The following is a 21,202-nucleotide window of genomic DNA, read 5'->3' as shown; positions in this document are numbered from 1 at the left end:
ACACCAGCCTTTTTTTAGGACACCAAAAATTGATGCCACGACCCTCATGGAATTTGTTAAGACAAATTATTGCTATACGTCGGCGGCAAATCGAGTTGTAAAAGAAACTTGTAATACTGGAGGATAACGATCGTAAGCTGTGCTGTTGACATTAGAGTAAGCTGTGCTGTTGAATTTGGCAACGCCGGATTAACGGAGAAGGTAGTCCTATCCGCCCTACGGTACGAATTCACAGCAAAACAGTCTGCACACAATCCACATGTGAGATCGCGAATCGGTTCCGCTGCCAACACACACACAAGCTACAACCTATTTCAATAATAAAGGTAAATCCATAAACAATATACTAGCATATACCATAATAATATAGTGGGAAATAGGCAAATACTATTATCAAAAACTGGATGTCACTATCACATTCTTATATTCATCACGTACAACTTACAATAACAGAACTCGTTATGATGAATACAACTATTTATTCACTGATTTAAACCCTTAAATTATCCCACACAAGTGACACAGGTGACATTTCTCACTACTATTCGTTGAAATAATGGAATAACAAACTTCACACACAGTTTTTATTTCAATAGCGTGATCGTGAAATGTCATATCTACGGTGAACAACGGAGATTAGCACGCCACTGACAATTTTTACACTACTGTTAGACATTTATCGATAGCGTAGTAGCACTTTTTACAATTCAATCACGATGGAACACTGATAACTCATGGCCGATATTTTTCAACCTTGTCAAACTTTGTGCATTACAACCACTGGCACTGTGATTATTAGCAGTAGCTTAACGGGAGATGTCACGTTGAAAATAACACTATTTTGGCACAAAAATGTTCCTAGATGTCTCCAATCAGCGAGCAAAAGTTGCATTGACTGGAATTCACCTCATAATACAAGCACAGACAGTCCTAAACGACGAATTCTCCGGTACCTACGAATAAACGGATGAAGTTATTGTATATAAAAGCTAAGCGGACATTAGTAAACATCAAAATCGTTCTAATTACATACTTAAATGAATGATATGCCGTCGATAACATCAACTTACAATTAACGTATCCTCTTTCCAATGGCCGTGGCTCAGACTCCTACAACGATGTTATTTAGGTATTATCAAATTTTTGGTTTAACTGCTCCAGTTTTATATTTTATGCCCTTACTCAGATATTAATATTATAAATAATGCAAAATACGAGGGCTTCCAAACCTCTATCGTCGGATATTTATCTTTAAATATAAAATATTCAACACGTCTAACAAACGAAGCTCTCACAACTGCTGGCAACCATTACATACAATCACAACAATAGCTTCGCGTGGTGTTTAGGCACCTTTGACGTCATCGAGGCTTCGTCGGCAGTGGCTTGGGGGGTGAGGGAGTTTTTCCCGCGCTTTAAAATTCGTAATATTTATCATTAAATATCTCGCGAAGGAAAACTCAGATTTACATGCGGTTTTCTTTGTTGTATTCAGAAAATAATTTTCTGTCCGCCTATGAAATAAAAAAAATTCATGCAAGTTCCCCATTTTCTAAGAGGATCGTCAACTCAGAAAGAAAACCTAACTCCTCTCCTTATTCACCCCCCCCCCCCAAGTTTTGAATGAGGATAAAGCCGATGTCTTCTATCAACAATGTGGCTTACGATAAAGATTCTCTTGGAAACTAAGGTCTCAGTTAAGTATTGCTAAAATAATTATTACTGCATCGATTGCATTCTGTAGTAATTTTTTTAGGTTAGAATGAACACTGTCAAGAAGACGGGCGATGTAAAAACGTTGGGAAAAGTAATGTAAATAGTAAAGTAGTGTGAAGTGTAAATTAATAGAGCCTTATTTTCTTTTGTATTACATCGTATGATGTTGGTAATCAAATTTATTTTCAACGACATGTTTTTATAGCTTTTATTTATATATTTGTTCATCAAATCAATTAAATATGGTATAACTTGAAGGGGAAGATAATGTTCTTCTGCATATTTATTTCTCTGAAAGCTTCCTTTTTCAACAATGAGGTCTAAAAATCGAACTCGGGTATTGTACGAGATTTAATTCAAAATTCATGAATTCAAGTTTCGTATTGTCCCATTGGAACTTAGCATGGGAATGGTGACTCTTGGAGACTTTCGTGCCGTTTGGGAAACCTTTCTTTAAGGAGTCAAACGACAGTGGTACGAAAACTTTGACCTTGTATTGAAGTCGATTATTTGAGTTTGCTCGCCGAGCGCCGTGGTTACGGGCAAACTCGAGAATTTCATTTCAACTTGTGTATTGTTACCGTGGGAATCTGCGAGAAACTTAGAAGCAGAGGCACCGCCTCAGAAAGAGATTCATTCTTCTTTTACGACAACGTTCTCCATTGTTTTTCAGATATCAGCTGAAATCCGCTGCAGCAGAGGAAAACACATCTTGAGAGCAGCCATTTGGGAAAAAGGATTTCATTTTCAATTGTGAGAGTGAGTATACATTCAAGTTAAAATTAAACCCATTCAATCATAAATACAAGAGGAGTTAAATTTGCTCGAACTATTCATGAGCTGAATGTTGAAATATTTCATTGCGCAAAACTAATTCAAGCACTCATTAGTGGAGACTTTACTCTTTTTCTAGCCCACATTCAGCATGCATAATAAAAACTCGATGCATAGATCGAGGCTTCATTACTATTCAATAAAACATTGATAAATTGTTTACTTAATTCTGTAATAATTTGTTTATTTAAAAATGACACTATCAAAAAAACATACAATGCGCAAATGTTGTGACATCTTATGTACTTACATAAGGAGATAGTGAGGGGCGTGTATCAATTGATCTCTATTAACTTTTGGATTACATCGCATGATAATTTTATTTTTTTCAAATAATTTTTTTCAATGACATTTTTCCTAGATTTTGAAAAATCATTTGTGTATCATCCCAAAAATATATTACATGGGTTCAAAAGGACGCTAATATTCTATTGTATATTTATTATCCTGCAAAACTCCTTTTTTAGCAAAGAGATCTAAATATTATGGTTAAAAGTGGCGTAGTTTTTCTCTTGTATACATTATTGATAACATATTCAAATATTAAGAGGTTTTACTGTGCAGGAATCACACATTTATCGCCATGAATTATTGAAAATCGAGTGTAGAAGTTTTGGGAATTGATGTTGACACCTAGATACTGTTACGATGATCGCTTGTAAAAGATAAAATTTTTGTGGATAAGCAAAGTTATTTTTTTTATCGTGGATGCCTATTAACTTCGATCATGTGAAAACGGAAACTGAACAAGCGATCGAATGCAAAAAGGCCAGATACTGTTGTTGGGCCAGTTGTTGTTGCTGTTATTGGAAAAGTTTTTTTTTCGGGAAATAACGAGAATTTAAGTTTTTAAACAAATATTTATTCGTATACATTAATGTTTTCACCTTCAACACGTGCGTATCATTACGTATCATGCCCTTGTTTCTGCGCTTCTGCCAATCCTTGAAAAAACTTCTCTAACTCGATCTTTGGGAGTCTTCAGGTCTGTCAGCGATCTTTGAATGGCTCATATGTTTTTAAAACGACGGCCCCTTAAGATTCTTGCGAAAGATCCACAGAGAAAAAAATCATCCGCCTTGACCGGGATTCAAACCCGGATCCCCCGATTTCCGATTTCAGTTAAGCTACCGAGGCGTCATTCTTCCCTGTGGATATTTTTTGACACTACCGGACAAGGTGTTACTGGACTGCTGAGCGTATGATGCTACAAGCAGTCCAAATCGCGCGCTCAGCGCAAGAGCCGGAGAGCAAGCCCGGACTTGGAACACATACTTAGAGGTGTTCGCTCTTGTCTAGTTTATCCCGGTCAAAGCGGATGATTTTTTCTCTGTGGATCTTTCGCACGATGTGCATTGCGGGTGACTCCCGCATAAGTTATCACCGAGGCTTGTCCCGGTATATTTTAAACCCCGTAATATTCTCTCTATTTTTGGGAGTAGGAAAAGTTCAAGCTGAGTGAGCCGTCTTTGGCGAGTGCTGAGGCTGGGGCATCGTTGCAGAATAGGGTAGTTTCCTTCATCAAAGAAAACAAAAGGCATTGATTGCGATTACTTACCCACTATTAGTGTATTCATAATATACAAATTATTTTGTTCTAGAAATCGAATGACGTTTAGACGAATGGCAATGGCCAATTTTAACCTCATTTGACAAAGGCCAGATTGGCGCCCATGCGATTCCACTCCACGTGTCGTCACAGGTACCTAGTTTCTATACGAGTAGATAGGAGCTGGAACAGACAGCTGGAACCAGAAATTCATCACACGGATTTTCCCAGCATTCCTACTTAGCCGCCGCGGTTTCATGCGCTTGAAAATTTTCACTTTTCGTTTAATCGCGAAAAATAGATATCGTCATTCGAAAATCTAAGAGCGTGAAATGCATACTCCAGGAGTAATAATCTTTCGATGTAGGCAATAAAAAAATAATAGGAAACCACCCTATTGGTTTTGACCAAAAGTGCACGAACAAACAATGATGTGTGAGCCGAAAATCGCCGAACTCATAAAAGAACGTCTAACTTTAGCGGTTTCCACAAAGTAAACAATGAATAGTACAGCTGAACACATTATCATACTTCCGGGTCATAGCCCAGTCAAAATAGACATTGAGCCTTGCATAAATTGCCAACAAGCTGAAAATTTCCAGGAGCGTTAGGGATACCACTCTAATGAAATCCTGAAAAGTCCCCATTGATCCCGTGTGTGCAAACATTTTTATTCGAGGTCAAAGGTCACAAAAATGGGTTTTTTGGATTTTTCGGCCAAACGGTTGGTTTTACGATAAAAATTGCTCAGATCAAAATTGTAGAGCAGTTAATTTTCTACAAAATTGTCATCGTACTTTTTTCTCTAAGATTTATCATTTCTGAGATAGAGCCATTCGAGCAATATGCGTGTTACGTGTCCAATAATGTTCAGAGAGCGCAATAATATAGTTATGCATATTACTGAGAATACAGTTGCGGGTAATTTATTTAAATTTATTTATTAAAAAAAAACTTTTTATCGTAAAACTAACCGTTTGGCCGAAAAATCCAAAAAACCCATTTTTGTGACCTTGAATAAAAATTTTTGCTCACACGGGATCGATGGGGACTTTTCAGGATTTCATTAGAGTGGTATTCCTAACGTTCCTGGAAATTTTCAGCTCGTTGGCACTTTATGCAAGGGTACCCTCTTTTTTTTGGGCAAATTTGACCGGGCTATCATGTGTATCAACAAGATCAAAAAATTGATAACCGGACTCTCCAAATTCGCGAGGAATTTAAAAAATTACTTCCCGTTATTTTCAGAACGCACAATCGTACGTTGCCGGGTCAGGTGCCTATTTCAGAGCAGATCTTAATGGGGTATCGCACCGCCAATGGTCGGAATAGAATGTAATCTGCGGCTGTTAATTGGGAACGTTGTTTGTACTCGGAGCTGTCGACGAGCCCGTAATTCAACTCCTGGGTGTTCTTTCGTAATGAAGCAGTTTCATTCGCTTCTGCTCCTGTGGCTTCGTTAGCGCCTCCTCACCTCTCGGGTCTCGAAATAAATTCTTGGCACATACTACCTACCATTCCTGCAAGTTTTGGTGAATCATTATTTTCATGCTTCTGTCATTAAATTAAGTCTCTAATTTGGTAGCCAGATCACAAATAACAAAATCGAATATGACTTGGCTCCTGCCCGTCATGTAAGATTATACCAGAATAAGTTTATTGTGATAGAAACATGTAACAGAAATGATAATATAGCCTTGATACTAATTGAAACATAAATAGGAATAAAGAATAGAAATATTATTTGCAAAAAAAGTTTTTATCGTGAAGTAAAAAGAATACAGAGCGAAATGTATACTCTATTGTAGTTTCTCTTAGGTTTTAACTACGAAACAAAAGAGAATATAGAGTTTGAAGAGATAGCAACAATAAAATTTTTAGCGTGGAATTGTTGATTGTTACACAAGCCATGAAGTATTTGACTTTTCAAAAATTACATTATAAATTTCCCCTCCTTATCTTTCTCCTCTTTCCGTTTAAGCTCCTTCTTCTTTTCCCACTTTTCCTAATTCTCTTCTGCTTCTTTTGTGTTTAAACTTTAGCCCAATCTACAATTCAATAAACTTTGGCGAAAACAAATTGGTTGTTATGACGAAAAAAAATTGGTTGTCATTCTCCTTCCTTTAAATGACCGCAGTGCCGCCATGGAATTTGCTAGCCATTTTATGGAACTAATCTCTATGCTTAATTGTATGTTCTGAATAACAATCGATATACAGTAAAAATCATAATTGAAGTGTCATAATTTTTCATCGTCATCTGTTTCTGAGTTATTCCGAATATTTTTAGCTTGATAGCTAATCGGAAAGAGGGTTAAAATTGAGTTGCAAGTTGCAACCCGGAGAAAATGACAAAGTAAGCGAGTTTGTAAGTACTTTATAAAAAGATTCTGAGGCAAGCAAGATGCTGTGGAATGACATCCTGATTTAATGTAAAAGAGAGATCGATACCTCCACATCATAAACGCTCAGCAATCACCCACCGAATCAAATCCGCTCATCTAATACTACTATCTAGATGAGCGAATTTGATTCGCTGGGCGATTGTTGAGCGTTTACGCAGTGGAGGTATGGAGATGTCAATTTTTTCATATGTTTATTTAATAATGTACGACGGTACGACCGTCAGGACCTTCTCAAGTTCAATGTAAATTTTCACTTCTCGTGCTTTCTCTTTTATATCATTGATAGCTCTCTTAATGAAAACAAAGGAAATATATAGTTTGAATACATTATATATATTTCATTCACCGGGCAGGAGGAATACATCAACATACTACCCCGAAAGCCGTCTAAAAAAGCGTGTGGCAGGGGGTGTTAGGACACCAGCCGTCTGCATATAAAAAGCAAATGCTCAAAATTACGATTAGCATTTCTTAAAGTTCTTTATGGTTCGGGGTAAAAATGAATTCCCATATCTGTCCGTTCGGCAAAATATCTTTCTTAATTTATCGCTTCTGTCGGACTGGAAATATAGTGGGGCTCTAATATTATGTTCTCCGTGTCGCTCCTAAATAAATATATTCTCAATTTTACTAACAATTTAAGCCTAAAATAAATGCAGACTGTCCTTTTTTTAAAAACCATAGGTGCCTAATAATTTATGAGTACGAAATTTATAGCTAATTTATTGAAATATTAGGTTTTCGGATGCGTGCAAAATGGCGTTAAATCACCAATATAGGCAGCCAGCATAACACCCAAGCAACCCCCACTGCAAGCAAATATCTGACCTCGCGTCTATTGTCTTCAGCAGTCATTTTTGGTCGCAGTTATTTTCCAACCGTTCTCTTACTGGAGTATTGGTTTCTCCTTAGCGTTATTTTTTTTGGCAATTGATGAGCTCATCCATATAAATGCACCATCCATCAGGGAAAGAAGTCATCCGACCTCTAGCTTCGCTTATAAAAAAAAGAAGAAATCCATCGTCGAACTTGTGACGTGCACCGAATATTTATTACCTATCGGATCTCCCACACGAGCGTGACTCAAGATTCCAATTTGCCCGAGCGTTATATCGCGTTTTATTTTTATACGCTCGCCGAATCACGAGTTTCGACCCATCGCGGGAGGGAGGTATTATGTCGACCTGGAATACGCGAGCGAGCGTAATTGAAATTTCCCTGGGCGATGAACGGGTCGCGGCAGAGCGGTATTTTGGGGGTGGCAGGGGGGAGGGGCGCCCCCGTTATTTGCACCTCGCCCGTTACACAACACTTAAGACTTCTCACTTTCCATGCAGATACCCCATTAAGGCGATCGACTTTAAACTAACTCGATTTGGATTGTAGCTCTCTACGGTGCGGAAACGTGGACACTGAGGAAAGAAGACGAGAGGAGAACGGAGGCATTCGAGATGTGAGTATGGAGAAGAATGGAGAGGGGGAAATGGACGGAGAGGAAAAGGAACGACGAAGTGCTGGATATGGTTGGCGAGGAGAGGCAGCTTTTAGATGAGATACGGAGGAGACAGAAGGTATGGATGGAGTTAGTGCATAGCGGGGAGGGGATGTTGAAAAAGGTGTTAGAAGGTAGAATATTAGGGAAACGAGGTAGGGGAAGGAAAAGAATAGGATTTTTAAATAGATTAAAAGAGATAACGGGGGCCTTATAGTGAATTAAAGAAGGCAGTGCTGGAAGGAAAGGGAGGCTCCCAGATCACTTCTTGAATACTCCATGGAAACCTACCTTAATCGGTAGAATACTATAATAGTAATAAATTCTATGAAGATATTATCTCATCATGAATGTGGCATTTCCTCCATACGTATATTTCACCGTGGGAATTCCCATTTCTAACGGTTATAGTGCGTAAATTGTGTAGACGATTAATAGAGAGTTTATTCAAGTTTAATCTCCTGGAATTTTTATATTCTATATGTTAAAAATACTGGCGACTTTCGCAAGCACTTTGAACATCTTTACACGACCTGTTTCAATACATTTGCTGTATTATCGTCAAGATAGATCGTGCAAAGAGAATCGAAGTATTTATGGAAAATTGCCTCAGACTTGAATTACCTCAACTAAAACTCAATTAAAACTGTCAATTTCATTTATTTTACGTTCCCCTTCCCGTTATTAAATGCTGTTTTACTCTTTACTAGCAATGGAAATGGTTCGTGTGATCCCAATGATACGGAATTTCACCTTTTGCTTTTATAGATGCAGAATTTTACCCGTTTCTCTAACCGTCTGCCACCGAACTGAAAAAGATTTTGTATGTTTCTCTGGGTTAGTGCTTTTTTCCTCAATATTGAAAAGATTTTGTATGTTTCTCTGGGTTAGTGCTTTTTTCCTCAATATTGAACCTAAAAGTTACAGCTCCAACTCGTGGCTTTCACCTTTGATGTTGACATTTTGTTGTTTGCTTTGAGTAGTAAGTGCCCTGCGGGGTCTTTGAATAACTAGGAATGTAATCCGTTGATGGGTTTTCGGTTTGGAATTGTGAGAGGGGAAAATTTATTTTCACGATCTTTATACGATACTGAGGCTGTAACCACCTTCGGAGGCTTAAATTTTCTTTTATCGTTTTGTGTTTTTTTTGCGAGGATGAGAAAGTATCTATCTAGAATGTTATTGGTTTGACTAAAGCTTCTCCGTCTCAATGGAATCTTGGTTGTTTTTTTTTTTTACATCGAGCACGTTTTCACTCTATGAAAACTTTCACGTAAACCTTTCAGTAAATTACGGAAGTCGGCCGCTGAAACGGTTTCGGGAATACTGTGGACGCTTCGGCAGATATGAAATCGAAATCAAGGAAACGAAGTATATACATCGTTTCATTAATCTTTCAAAATATGTTCTTGTTGCTATCATTACATCGACTGGCTGCCGCGTTAGAAGGGCTTTCCGTGCGCTTAGAAATTGCATTTGAAAATGCACAATTTTACTCAGGATCTTTAGAGAATACTTGCCTTATTATAAGAAAAAGGTTTATCATAATGCACACGTACATATACCTATAAGGAATCCGTGCGTGTATAATTTATATACGCACCGAAAGGTTTTTTGTGGAAGTTTGTCGACGAGGTATTATTTTGGAGGTATTTATGAGTTTTTATTATGCTCAAAATTGCGTTCGAAGAACATATTTTGAGTATGAGAACATATGAGAAACGCTATCCAGGGTCCTGAATTCCCATGGCAAATTTACCGAGGTTCAAAGGTACTAGATGTCAGGCCGTGAGTTCTTGATAGGCCATATTCCCTTGCACTGTCATCCATTATTCTATGCAAGGGCCTAACATCTAGCACCGACCTACCTGGGTGAAATTGCCCTGGAAATTAAAGAACCTGGTTAGCTTAGTAGTCTGAGCAGTAGCATACATTTTAATCTCGATCTTTTTCCAGTCGATAATGGAAAAATTTTATTCTGTAACATTCGCCAAAAGCATTTTTGTTTCGGATTGAGCGGTTGCTATTCTACCATTAGGAGCAATTTTTAGTTAAATATGATGACAGCCTTTGGCATTTTTTATGTCTCTCAATTTTTATCATGTTTTTCTCCATTCTTAGGATTAAATTCAACAAATAGACCGGCCATCTAAAACCTGAATGTCACTCAAATATGAATATTCCATTTTATTCCATCCTTCAATATCTCTCTGCTGAATTAATGAGTGATTTATTTTTTGTTGTTCTCGTGGCTATAATTTGGATGCTCTGTTACATTTGAATAACTCTCAAAGGCATTTCAATGACATTTTATTGTTACGGGCTTGACTTCCTGGAAATGAACTCATCGTTTAAAAATAATAAGTATTACATTGTTTTTCTGCATTGATTTATTTTAAAACTTCACTGTGCCCTAATTATCGAGACGGATCGTGATTGCTTCATAAGTAACGAAATGTTAGCATTGCATTTTATATATTTATTGAATTTCTTCCAAAAAATAGCACAAGTCTAATCACAAAGGCTTCATAATGTCATAGAAAACGATTAACGAATAGTGCGAAAAACATGAATAACAATGAACGAAATAATTTTCAGCAGTATTATCAAATAACAAACAAAGTGATGGTAGTATTCATTGGGTGGCTCGCGGAGTATGGGAAAATAACGATGGTGATAGTGGAGGTAGATGAGGCATGAAAAAAAAGCATCAAAATTTGGACGCTTTTTGTTACGTTTTTTAATTATTTACAAAAATATTAGAGATGCCACAAGAAATTGCTAGAAATAGAGGGGAGAGGGAGGCTAGACAATACGAGATGACATCCTCGCGTTTCTCCTGACTGAGACGGTATATATTTTTTTTGCTCCAAATCCACTCCATTGTTCCCTTTTCTCCTTCCACATAGCAACGAGTCGTGAACTTGGATATCGGATGTAGTCAATGGGAGGAAGCTTGCGTCACTACCATGAGATTCATTCTGCTCTTTGCGGGAATTCCTCGGCGTCAGGGACCACGTCGCAGTCTATGGCTTTCTTTCTCCGTCCGCCTCCTACTTCTTACCCAAGGATCTCTCCAAAATACCCCATTTTTTATCTCTCAGGAGAGTGCTGATGCAATGGAGTTTATGTTAGCGAGCGAATAAAATTTTCATTATTTATTGAATATTAATTTTTTCATTATTATTTTATTATATCATAGATATCATTTTATAAAATTATTATTGATGATGAAAACAATAATTTGTGTTTTTCATTACATTTTCTCTTTCGAAAATGATATTTTAACTCTCTCTTTGGCCTGCTCTGTCGAGGTTTCTATCGGTATGACAGAAAGGTATGGCGATTGTGCACAAATGAGTACTGAAATATTTTCCTCTGAAAAGACTTCATTCACCTGAAATATTCATGTTATTTCAGCTGCCAATATTGAATGTATTAGATCATATGCATTTTGGGGTTCATTTTTCCAATGCCGCTTGAAAGGGAATATATTATGCATGAATTACTCAAATTTTAAATTATTCGACAAAATTCGACTAATATTTGGTAATTTAGTGGAAATCATTTATGCAAGCAATGATGCATGCTAAAGGGTGACAAATAACATTTTTTAATATATTCTTTATAGTATACCTCTTTATTTAGTTGAACCTTATCATCCTATAAGTTTAAATTTATTGTGAGTAATGAGGAAAAACTCACCGTTTTTAATATATTGTAATTAATGAGCGCGCAGGTACTACTGATTAGAAAATATTGGGAAATTATGGGATTTCTATGAGCACATTTTTAGTGTAATATCAGGAAAATGAAGTCTTTTGGGAGGAGAATATTTTATTATTTATTTCTTCGCTATACCTTTCTCGTATTTAATTGTTTGACTCGGTTTTCACCACAGCCTAGTATCTTCGGAAATTTCATTTCGTATTCGTTCGAAAATGTATCTTTATTATGTTATCATTTCAATCCCACTAAATATTCAGAATACGATAGCATGTACCTCGCGCAGTCCTAAAATTTTCTGTTGGATGTCCCAAAAAAAAATATGTCTGTTCTCAATATCTCAGTCTCTAAGCCTAGCACGTAGCCTCCGAGTCTCTAGCAATCTGTGGTGATGATGATTGCGTCCTCGTTACTGCGGTTGGCTAAGCACACCAAGCGAGAGTCGAGGGAGAAGCGAACGAGGAATGCCAAAGTGATTCCTCGCAGTTCTCAATGTCAAGGACGCTATTTAGAATCCCATCGCTGCAATCTCCTCGGCGCTATCTTGGCGCGCGTCGGAATGGGCGAGGAGCCGTTCTGGGAAGCTCCGGAAATGCGTGAATTCCGGTGCAATAGCTTTCGTCCCTCATCCCCGGAGTTCTGACGGTTGGTGACTATAACAGGACCGCTTGCGGATTTGTATTCCCTGGAGTGCCTGGGGAGAGAGGGCTAGCTGCAATAGTAATAAGGAATTTTCATTGGCTACTTCGGTCTGAGATAGCGATAAAACGAGCGGGAATTCTCGCTCAATATACTTCCTTCTTTCCATCGCCATCATTGCATTCAATTTTTTTTCAACGAACGAGCTTCATAATTTTGGTTTCTGCCTGATCAAAATGGATAAAACCATGTTGGTCACTATTCTAAATTATCGCGGTGATTCTAGGAGCTGAATATAAAGGAACTTCAAGTGATTAAGAAGGATAATACTTAAGACGTGTACGCTCAATTCCATGAAGAGCGGATATGCTTACGCCAGCGTGGGGACTTCATGATTAAAAGAATTTATTTGTGCCTATTACCTTAAACTTTTCGTATTTGCTCCTAAATATAATGCTTCTACTTGTGATGAATTATTTAAAATCTAAATAAGGTGCATTACATAGAGATTATTCAATTCATGATATTTTCATCAATAAGTTTCCCAGCCATTTGAGACAAATTTTGTTCTGTTAACATGAAGATGATGTATTTTTAATTGTATTATTGCAACAATAAGATAATAATTCAACAATTATTGCAATGAGGCACCTAAGTTTTATTGAAAGTAAAACATATTATAAAAGTTTTTGTTACCAAAACGACATTTTAATTTAGACTAAAATTTAATTATTTCACGAATGAATTTATATTGTCATTATTGCGTAGGTAAATTTGGTAATTTTCCAATAAAAATTCTTTAACACCATTCCATATCCATTGAAAATCTAATGTTTTTGATCGGTACTGAAAAATAAGGAATTATTTGGTATTATTTTTCATTGTAATTTACATAAAAATGTCATTTCTCGATTGTATCATCTCTGCCGCGCTTTGGCCAACTGTTATGTGGATTACCGCTAGTCTTCTCCCTTGGGGCATCGTGTGGTGTGGATAGAATTCCGGAAGAAGAAAGGGGGATGCGCGAATTCCAGGACTAGGAAAGTGGTTGTGAGTCTCGTGAGGAGCCGGCATGAATCACTGTCAGCCCGAAAAGAGAAGGGTCGGGCAGTCGCGAAGACGAGGGTGCTGCAGAGGAATAGGTCCGAGGAAGAAAGAGAAAAGATTGACATTTCGGGTGTGGTCCTTGGGGTCGCTTCGCTTTGAATATTTTTAAGTCATGTGCGTTCTCCTATGTTTACATGGTACATTTTTACTCATCTTCAAACGTGGGTGACATCGAACCAAACACCGCCCAAATATACCACTCCACATTTCATAATAGGGTAGTTTCCTTCATCAAAGAAAACGAAAGGCATTGATTGCGATTCGTTACCCACCATTAGTGTATTCATAATATACAAATTATTTGGTTTTAGATATACCGGTTTATACTAATGGCAATGGTCAATTTTATCCTCATTTGAAAAGGGCCAGATTGGCGGCCATGCGATGCCACTTCACGTGACGTCACAGGGACCTAGTTTCTATACGAGTAGATAGGAGTTTTACATCGTGTGAGATTACCAATGCATACATGAGGCAAAGAGCTCAGGGAAACATGTCTTAATAATCACCTATTAAAACTTGCTAAGGTCAGAAAGTTTTCTTCGTTTGAAAGGTATTAATAATCCTTATTTAAGCCAAGCGCTACCAGCTAGCAGGGTGCTCTGCTACCTGCTAGCATCCTGCGTCGTATCAGCGCTCAGAGCCTCGCCCCAAGGTCACCTCACACGGCGGAAGCGGGAACCAGAACGACGTCACACGGGAGTTTTCCCGGCATTCATACTTAGCCGTCGCGTTTTCGAGCGCTTGAAAATTTTCACTTTTCATTTAATCGCGAAAAATAGATATCGTCATTAAAAAATCTAAAAGCGTGAAATACGTACTCCATGAGTAATAATCTTTCGATTTAGGCAATAAAAAATAATAGGAAACCACCCTATTGTTGCAAGGTCTATTTTTTATTTTATTGTTTAGCCAACCCATCGGAAACGCTTTAAAAGCTATAGACTTCTAAAAAAAATATTACTTCGGTTACTCGGAACGGTTAATTCTTTCCTATTTCTTTGATTTTTAATATTTGACATTTATATAAACCAATTTTTTTGTGTCGTGCTTGTTAAATAATAATTTGAGCATTGAAATAGGGATACACATAAAAATATTATTGTTTTGAAATTCGTGTGAAGGTTCCCGCGGCGATCTTCATGATGGCTGCCAAATTCCTGGTAGTCCAGCCGCTTTTGTCGTTTTTGATTGTCAACAGTTTCAAAAGCCATCCTGCTTTCGTCTTCTGGTCGAGGGCGAGAAGTCTTGATGTTTCACCGCCTTATACATCACTGGCCGCCCTTCCCCTTAGCGCTGCTTAATCAGTACTCTCTTTCACACGTTGCTTATTGGGTAGCCAGCCTGAGGAAGGAAAATTATGTTTAATAATAATTTGAGAAATATAATCAAGGTTTACGTAAAAATATTATTACATTAAAATTCATGCTAGGGGTGCAAAAGGGTCTGATAGGAAAAAACAATCTTCTCATACTTGAGATCTAAAAAAATTCGGCAAATACTACATGAAATATTCTCTTTATTGTAATATGAAAGCTATTAATTTGAAATTAAATGATTGAGGCTCCGTAAAACACAAAACAAAACGAACTTAATTTTAACAGTATAAAATATTTTGTCTTTTTTTTTAAGCGTCTGGGGGGGTGGGCTGGTACCCCTCCCACTGAGTAATAGAGGAAACTTTCTACTAAGTATGTGCATCGAAATGTACGCTAAAATTCACATATTAAATGCATTGCAGGAGTATTGGCACAGCACTGCACTGGGTGCCATATGCCACCCGTGGGCGTTGACGGGTTAAATCCGCCTATGAATTCGTGCGTAGGTTTCCGCGGCGGAAAATCTTTGCATTTAATTACTACTGTCTCGTATTATTTGAAGTACGGTTTTTTAGTAACATAATGAATTGTTTCGTTCCCAAGGGATGTGGAGCTTGAGACGTAGTAGTGTTTATCCCCATCACCTTTTATCTGAAGGTGAGTGCTTAACCCACTAGCCTCATCTCATCTCGTCTCGCGTCACGATATGCACTAATGTTTCACTAACCTTTCTCACTCTTTAATGGATGCTTATTCTTTTAGTTCGAGTGGAAAAACATTCTCCTACTTTCACCCGCTCTGCTTGTCCCAAGGTCGCTCCCCCGTAGTGGCCTAAATTGAATTCTTGTGTTCATCCTTAAAGCTATTCACGACTGTTTACTCGGTATCCTATTATTTTCTAGATTTTCTTCTGTTTTTTTAGGAGCATGAGTTTCGTAAGACCATTTTCAACCGCTATCTGCAGCTTAATACCCTTACGTTACCAGCATGTTTATGTTCTTAAGCTATACTTCGTATTCATCGCCGTTGACAACAATACTTTTCAAAAGTAATGTGTATGTAACATGTAACTTCGTTTTTAGAATATTTGTGCTATTTAGCTGTTCTTCATGTTTATTGCGGTTGACGGAAATACTTTTCAAAAGTACTGTATGCAACTTAGTACGCAGTTACGCAAAACGGTGGAAGTAATTGACACCAAGAAGAAATTCTCCGCGAATATCAATTGTATTCGCCGGAATGCGAACCCAGACGTCTCCATTGCAAGTCATGCATACAACCCACGACGCAGCAATGACTTTATTGAAAGTAAACGAGACAAATTTGAAGGATGCAATAATCATTACCCATTCAGGACGAAACTGGGTAAAGTATTGTCTGGATTTTTAATTCAAATTATATCGTATCGTATTTCGGATTGATACATCGCTTAATTTTTTGCCATAATGATGAAAATTTTAAATTATGCTACTGATTCAATCAATTTTATCTGCTACGGACATTTTCCTTTGTTTAGATCGTAAACGAGAGAGATATAAATTAGCGCAATGAGCCACGATAGCATAATAATGCCCCCTTAATTGAATCCGAGCGATATGGGAATAGTTGCGTTAGTGACAAAGTTAGAAGTTCACCCGTGCGTGAGTCAGATGCATCATGAGGTTGGAATGACGAGGTCGAAGGTCATTCATTATCCCGTCCTGCGATGGAAAATTCGCGCCTGCAATGAATTGCAACAGCGCGTTTCGTTTGTTTCTCATCTGCATACACGCTAATTGATAAAAATTATGATAAATGAATTTTCAAACACGTGCGCCGTTTAATATTAGAACGACTGCGATTGGGTAATATTCTAGGCAATCAGTACAGTTTTAAATCACTCGCCAAAAGGTCTCGTTCAACAATTTATCTCATTTGCTGCCTGTGACGAAGATTGAAAAAAACATACTCTCGTATTTTTTTTCTTATTTGATCCTACGCCGAATTCCTTAGCTATATTGTTAGTTATTAAAGAATTCTACCGATTAAGTTAGGTTTGCATCGAGTACATCTACATCTATCTACATCTACATAATACCCTGCGAGCCACCTCTAGGGTGTTTGGCAGGGGGTGATCACTGATCAATCACCAGCATGCAGCATGCATTGGACTCCCACATGCACACCACACCGTCCAGAGTATTTAAGAAATATTCTGGCAATCTCTCCTCCCTTCATGGACTCTCCTGTTAAATTCACAATAAGACCTACTCCCTTTCATTCTATCCAAAAGTCGTATTCTCTTCCGTCCTCTCCCTTGCTTATCCGTCATTCAACCCTCTTTACACCGTTTTCAAAATACCCTCCCCGCTCAGTACTCCCTCCATCCGCACCTCTCTCATGCCTCATCCCATCTCTGCCTCTCCTCACCCACCATGTCCAGCACTTCGTCGTTCATCCTCCTCTCCGTCCACTCTACTTTCCATATTCTTCTCCTCACTCAAATCTCGAACGCCTCCAGTCTTTTCTCGTCCTCCTTCGTGTTCCTCTTTCCACAACGTAAAGCACTGAGCGCAGGGTATAGCGGGAGTATGTTACTAGGAAATGGTGCTGGCCGTACTACGGCGGGGTAGCGCTGCGGATTGCGGGGTATCATAACTCATACACGCTTACATATATCTCAAAATATTAAATAAATTTGGAAACTGAACGGCTCTTATTACAAGTATTAAATAGGGGTAGAGGTATAATGCCCAAAAAAATAAGTTTGCGTCCTAAGTACTTAGGACACGTGGGACATGGGTTCCCGTTATTTTGTCGCAACCAAAGTTTAGGACATTAATATAAACTTCATCTATTTCATTTTGGGACATGTAAAACATATTGTTTCCGATTGCTTAACATTTTCGGCTAGCTTATTCAAATGACATCGCCACCTCATGACATGCGGGTGTCCACTCATAATTTGTTTTTATTTTTATTTTTAAATTATGAAAGAATGGCGAAATGAGGAGCTTTTTTTCGTCATCATTTATCGTCACCCACGTACACCATATCATTTTTACGAATTGGCATTTCTGGTCTGAGTTGAATATGGTTGCTGTTCGTTTAGTTTTAAGCTCAATGGGATACTCACTAATTGATGAAAAAACGCGATAAATTAATCCTCTTATGCGTTCGCCATTTAGCATTGGAACGCCTGCGGATATCTGCGGAAAGGGGCGATAATCTAGCTAATCAGGACAGGTTTAATTCACTCGCGAACCGCAATATAGCCGCGTGATTGGATAGTGCTGTAAAAGGCTGGAATTTGCGATCGCTTTATTTGTTTAAAGAGGATACCAAATTTCGGGTTAGATTGGATCAGCATTGCGAGTTGTTTTTAGCCGCCTTTTATCTTCGTCTAATTTTTGCGGATCGCCGTGGTAATGGTCCAATATTTATTCTGTCTGCCAATGCATTAAAGCTAATTTGGTGGTCGGACAGCGATTTATGCGCGGAAAAAAATATCTGTGCTAATTCGATTCTTGTTGTTTTCTAAAACTACAGCGCTAGAGAATAATTTTGCTAAACGCGCTTTTGAGCATAATGCTAAATGCTAAATGAGCATATTTGGCATTTAAGTATTTGTGGTTTATATTTATCTAAATATGCTATCATTCTTTGAGAAAATTTGTACACCTTCGTAAACCAACGAGCGTAAGAAAAAATTAAGTCATTAACTATATCATCTCCAAGCCAACATTTGTTTTGGCCGTGTGATGTCATCAGTCCTAATAACATGATCCAATTAACATGTCCCATACGAAAGTAGTTGCTTCCCCTCTATCTTGTTGGCTATATTTTTTCCAATGCTATCATTTTCATAATTGCGTCACTTCTAATTCTATCGGGCCTATTCTTTCTGCAGCTTCTATTCATGTGGTACCACATAGTCGTCAATAACCAATTTCTCTTTATTTCTTTCTTTCTTGAATGTCCCACGTCTTTGCTCCATATTTTGTCGTTCTTTCTATCATTGTATGCATCCTTACTTTCGTTTTTCTGCTATGTTTTTTGACAGTTCTTCCCTTCGTAATTTTGTTATTAATATTTTGGTTAGTACTGCTACTGTTCTGGGCTACTACATCGTCATCGTAAGTCAATATTTTAAAGATAGATTTGACGCAATTCTGCATTCCTCTCTCCTATCCACTAGCCATTTCATAGCGACGTATTTCATCTCTTTTACATTCTTCATAACCTGCCCTATGTATGAACTCATTCTTACCTAGGGCAGGGCCGTCCCTTGCCCTTCTTTCCTTCCACCTGTCTCTCTAAGGTTGTTTTCATCAGGCTATCATGCCTCTTAATGTGGCCAACTAAGTTTTACCGTCTTTGCTTTAATGTTTTTAGAAGAATTCTCTTTTCTACCACTCTTCTTATGTCATTGCTCGTTATTTACTCGATCGATCCATTTTATCCTCATCCCTTACAGTGAATTGAAAAGGGCATTGCTTGAAGGAAAGGGAGGCTCCCAGAATACTTCTCTATTACTCCATGGAAACCTACGTTTATCGGTAGAATAATATAATAAAATAAATTCTTCGATAGCACCACGTTTGGCCAATACTATTATATTTACATTTATTTATAAATAGGTATATCACATGGGTGCGTCCTTTGAGAGCTAGGATTCATCCTCCCGTCAGTCTTATTTTTTTTGACGGAGAACTTTCATTCTGATGGATTCCCGCGTTGTTTCCCCGATGGCGACCTCAAGTGTTTAGGTTGAGGGCCGCTATTCGGGGGACATAAATCTTTCCTATCCTTGCCGCCGTCGTCTTGACACTTCTTCATTCCGCGTGGACGCGACGAATTTGTATGCGGAGCGCAGCGCCACCCTCCTGCTCCTCCCCCACCCCGTCCCACCCCCACTTCCCCTTCGGAATCTGCTCTAGAAAAACTCTCGCGCCCCCCTCTTTGTCTTTCGTTCCCTGAAGACCACCCTCTCACTCCCAAGCAAAGTCTTTACGTCCTCCAACATCTTTCCATCTCATTCCGCTTCTCCCTTCCCTGTTTTTCCATCCAAGTCATCCAACACCTCCCTCTCTCTTTTTATTTTGCGCTTAGCTTTATTCGTCTGTTCATCTGTTTCATGAATGGTGTATTGTTATTCATTTTTAAACCACTTTCCATGATGAGATCGGTTTCAAATTTTGCATACTTGCATTCTTCTGATGACATTACGATATTAAATAATCGGATATTTGAAATATTGTTACTTAGTAATGCTCTTATTAATTAACTAAAGATCAAAGATTCGAATCCTTGAATATTCTATTGTTTTCCTTACATTTTTAAATGTTGTTTACATGTCGTCTCTTCGTGTCTTGCATAGGTTAAGGCTTTGCTATTTCGCACTTCGTATGAGAAAGTTTTTGTTAGCTTTATAGACCTTTATTTTGTGAAATTATGAACATTATATTTAAATGTAAATTAAAAAAATCAATTTAAAATCCAGGTGAATGAGAATTGGTACGCAATTTTGATTTTTAAAACCTTATCAGCACCCGCGCCTTATGCTCCTCATTTTTTTACATTTAGAGCATATTAAGCTGTTTTTTCAAAATATTTTTATTTTATTTTTATTTCCATCCAAGTTATCCAAACCTCTCTCTTTCTTTCTCTCTCTCCCTCTCTCTCTCACTCCCACGCAAACACAAAACTCGCTCCGTGCTTCATTCGCTCGAGAAATGTTGGCGAAAAAATCGTTTTAAGGCGTCTGCGGTGCTGGAGGGATCCACCCTTTCGCCAGCGGTGCGCATGTAGCTGTATGTTTGGGGTAAACTAATGGTGAGTTTTTAAAGAGGCTGGAACAAGACACGAATAATATAGTGCAGAATTTTCCGGTGAAGAAAGACTTGATCAGTGAACTTGATAAAATACATAGAAAAGTTACGTTTTTCGTCAAAAACTGCTTAAGAAAGGGCGTACTGAAAGCGTTTCTCAAATATTTAAGAGCCTCTAGAGACTTGCAGGCTGCGCTATAGGCTTAGATTGCTCGAGGGAATGCGAATAGATATTTTTCAGAGCAACACGGAGAACGTCATATCAGGACCCCACTCATAGGCGGATTTAGGGGGGCACTGGGGCACGTGCCCCCCCCCCCTCCCAAACGCTTAAAAAATAGACTAAATTTTTATACTGCTATCATTACGTTCGTTTTGTTTTGTGAATTTCGGAGTCTCAATCATTTAATTCCATGTTAATAACTTTCATGTTAAAATAAATAGAACAACTTAAACAGTAATTTTTTAATGTTGTTTTTAATCTCAAGTATGAGAAGGTCGTTTGCCTGTCAGACCCTTGTGCTCTTATCTTCAGTTATTATATGTTATATGTGTCAAATATTTGTTTTAGCTAAGTGTTAACACTTGTATACTAAATGAATGTGT

The 21,202-nt window shown here is 38.0% G+C and overlaps 1 protein-coding gene across 1 annotated transcript in view; it reads left to right on the top strand.

Moving 5' to 3' along the window:
• The first annotated feature begins 2,391 nt into the window (after positions 1-2,391).
• Positions 2,392-21,202, top strand: part of LOC124161247 (protein FAM43A) — a 126,926-nt gene continuing 108,115 nt past the window's right edge. Inside the window, exon 1 of the mRNA XM_046537530.1 lies at positions 2,392-2,475. The gene's annotated coding sequence lies outside the window, so the exon portion shown is untranslated. The remainder of the gene's footprint in view (positions 2,476-21,202) is intronic.

This window comes from Ischnura elegans, chromosome 6, assembly GCF_921293095.1.
Source record: "Ischnura elegans chromosome 6, ioIscEleg1.1, whole genome shotgun sequence".
In the NCBI taxonomy this organism is placed as follows: Eukaryota; Metazoa; Arthropoda; class Insecta; order Odonata; family Coenagrionidae; genus Ischnura; species Ischnura elegans.
The sequence above is the reverse complement of the archived record's forward strand: the minus strand, read 5'-3'. Positions and strand labels throughout refer to the sequence as shown.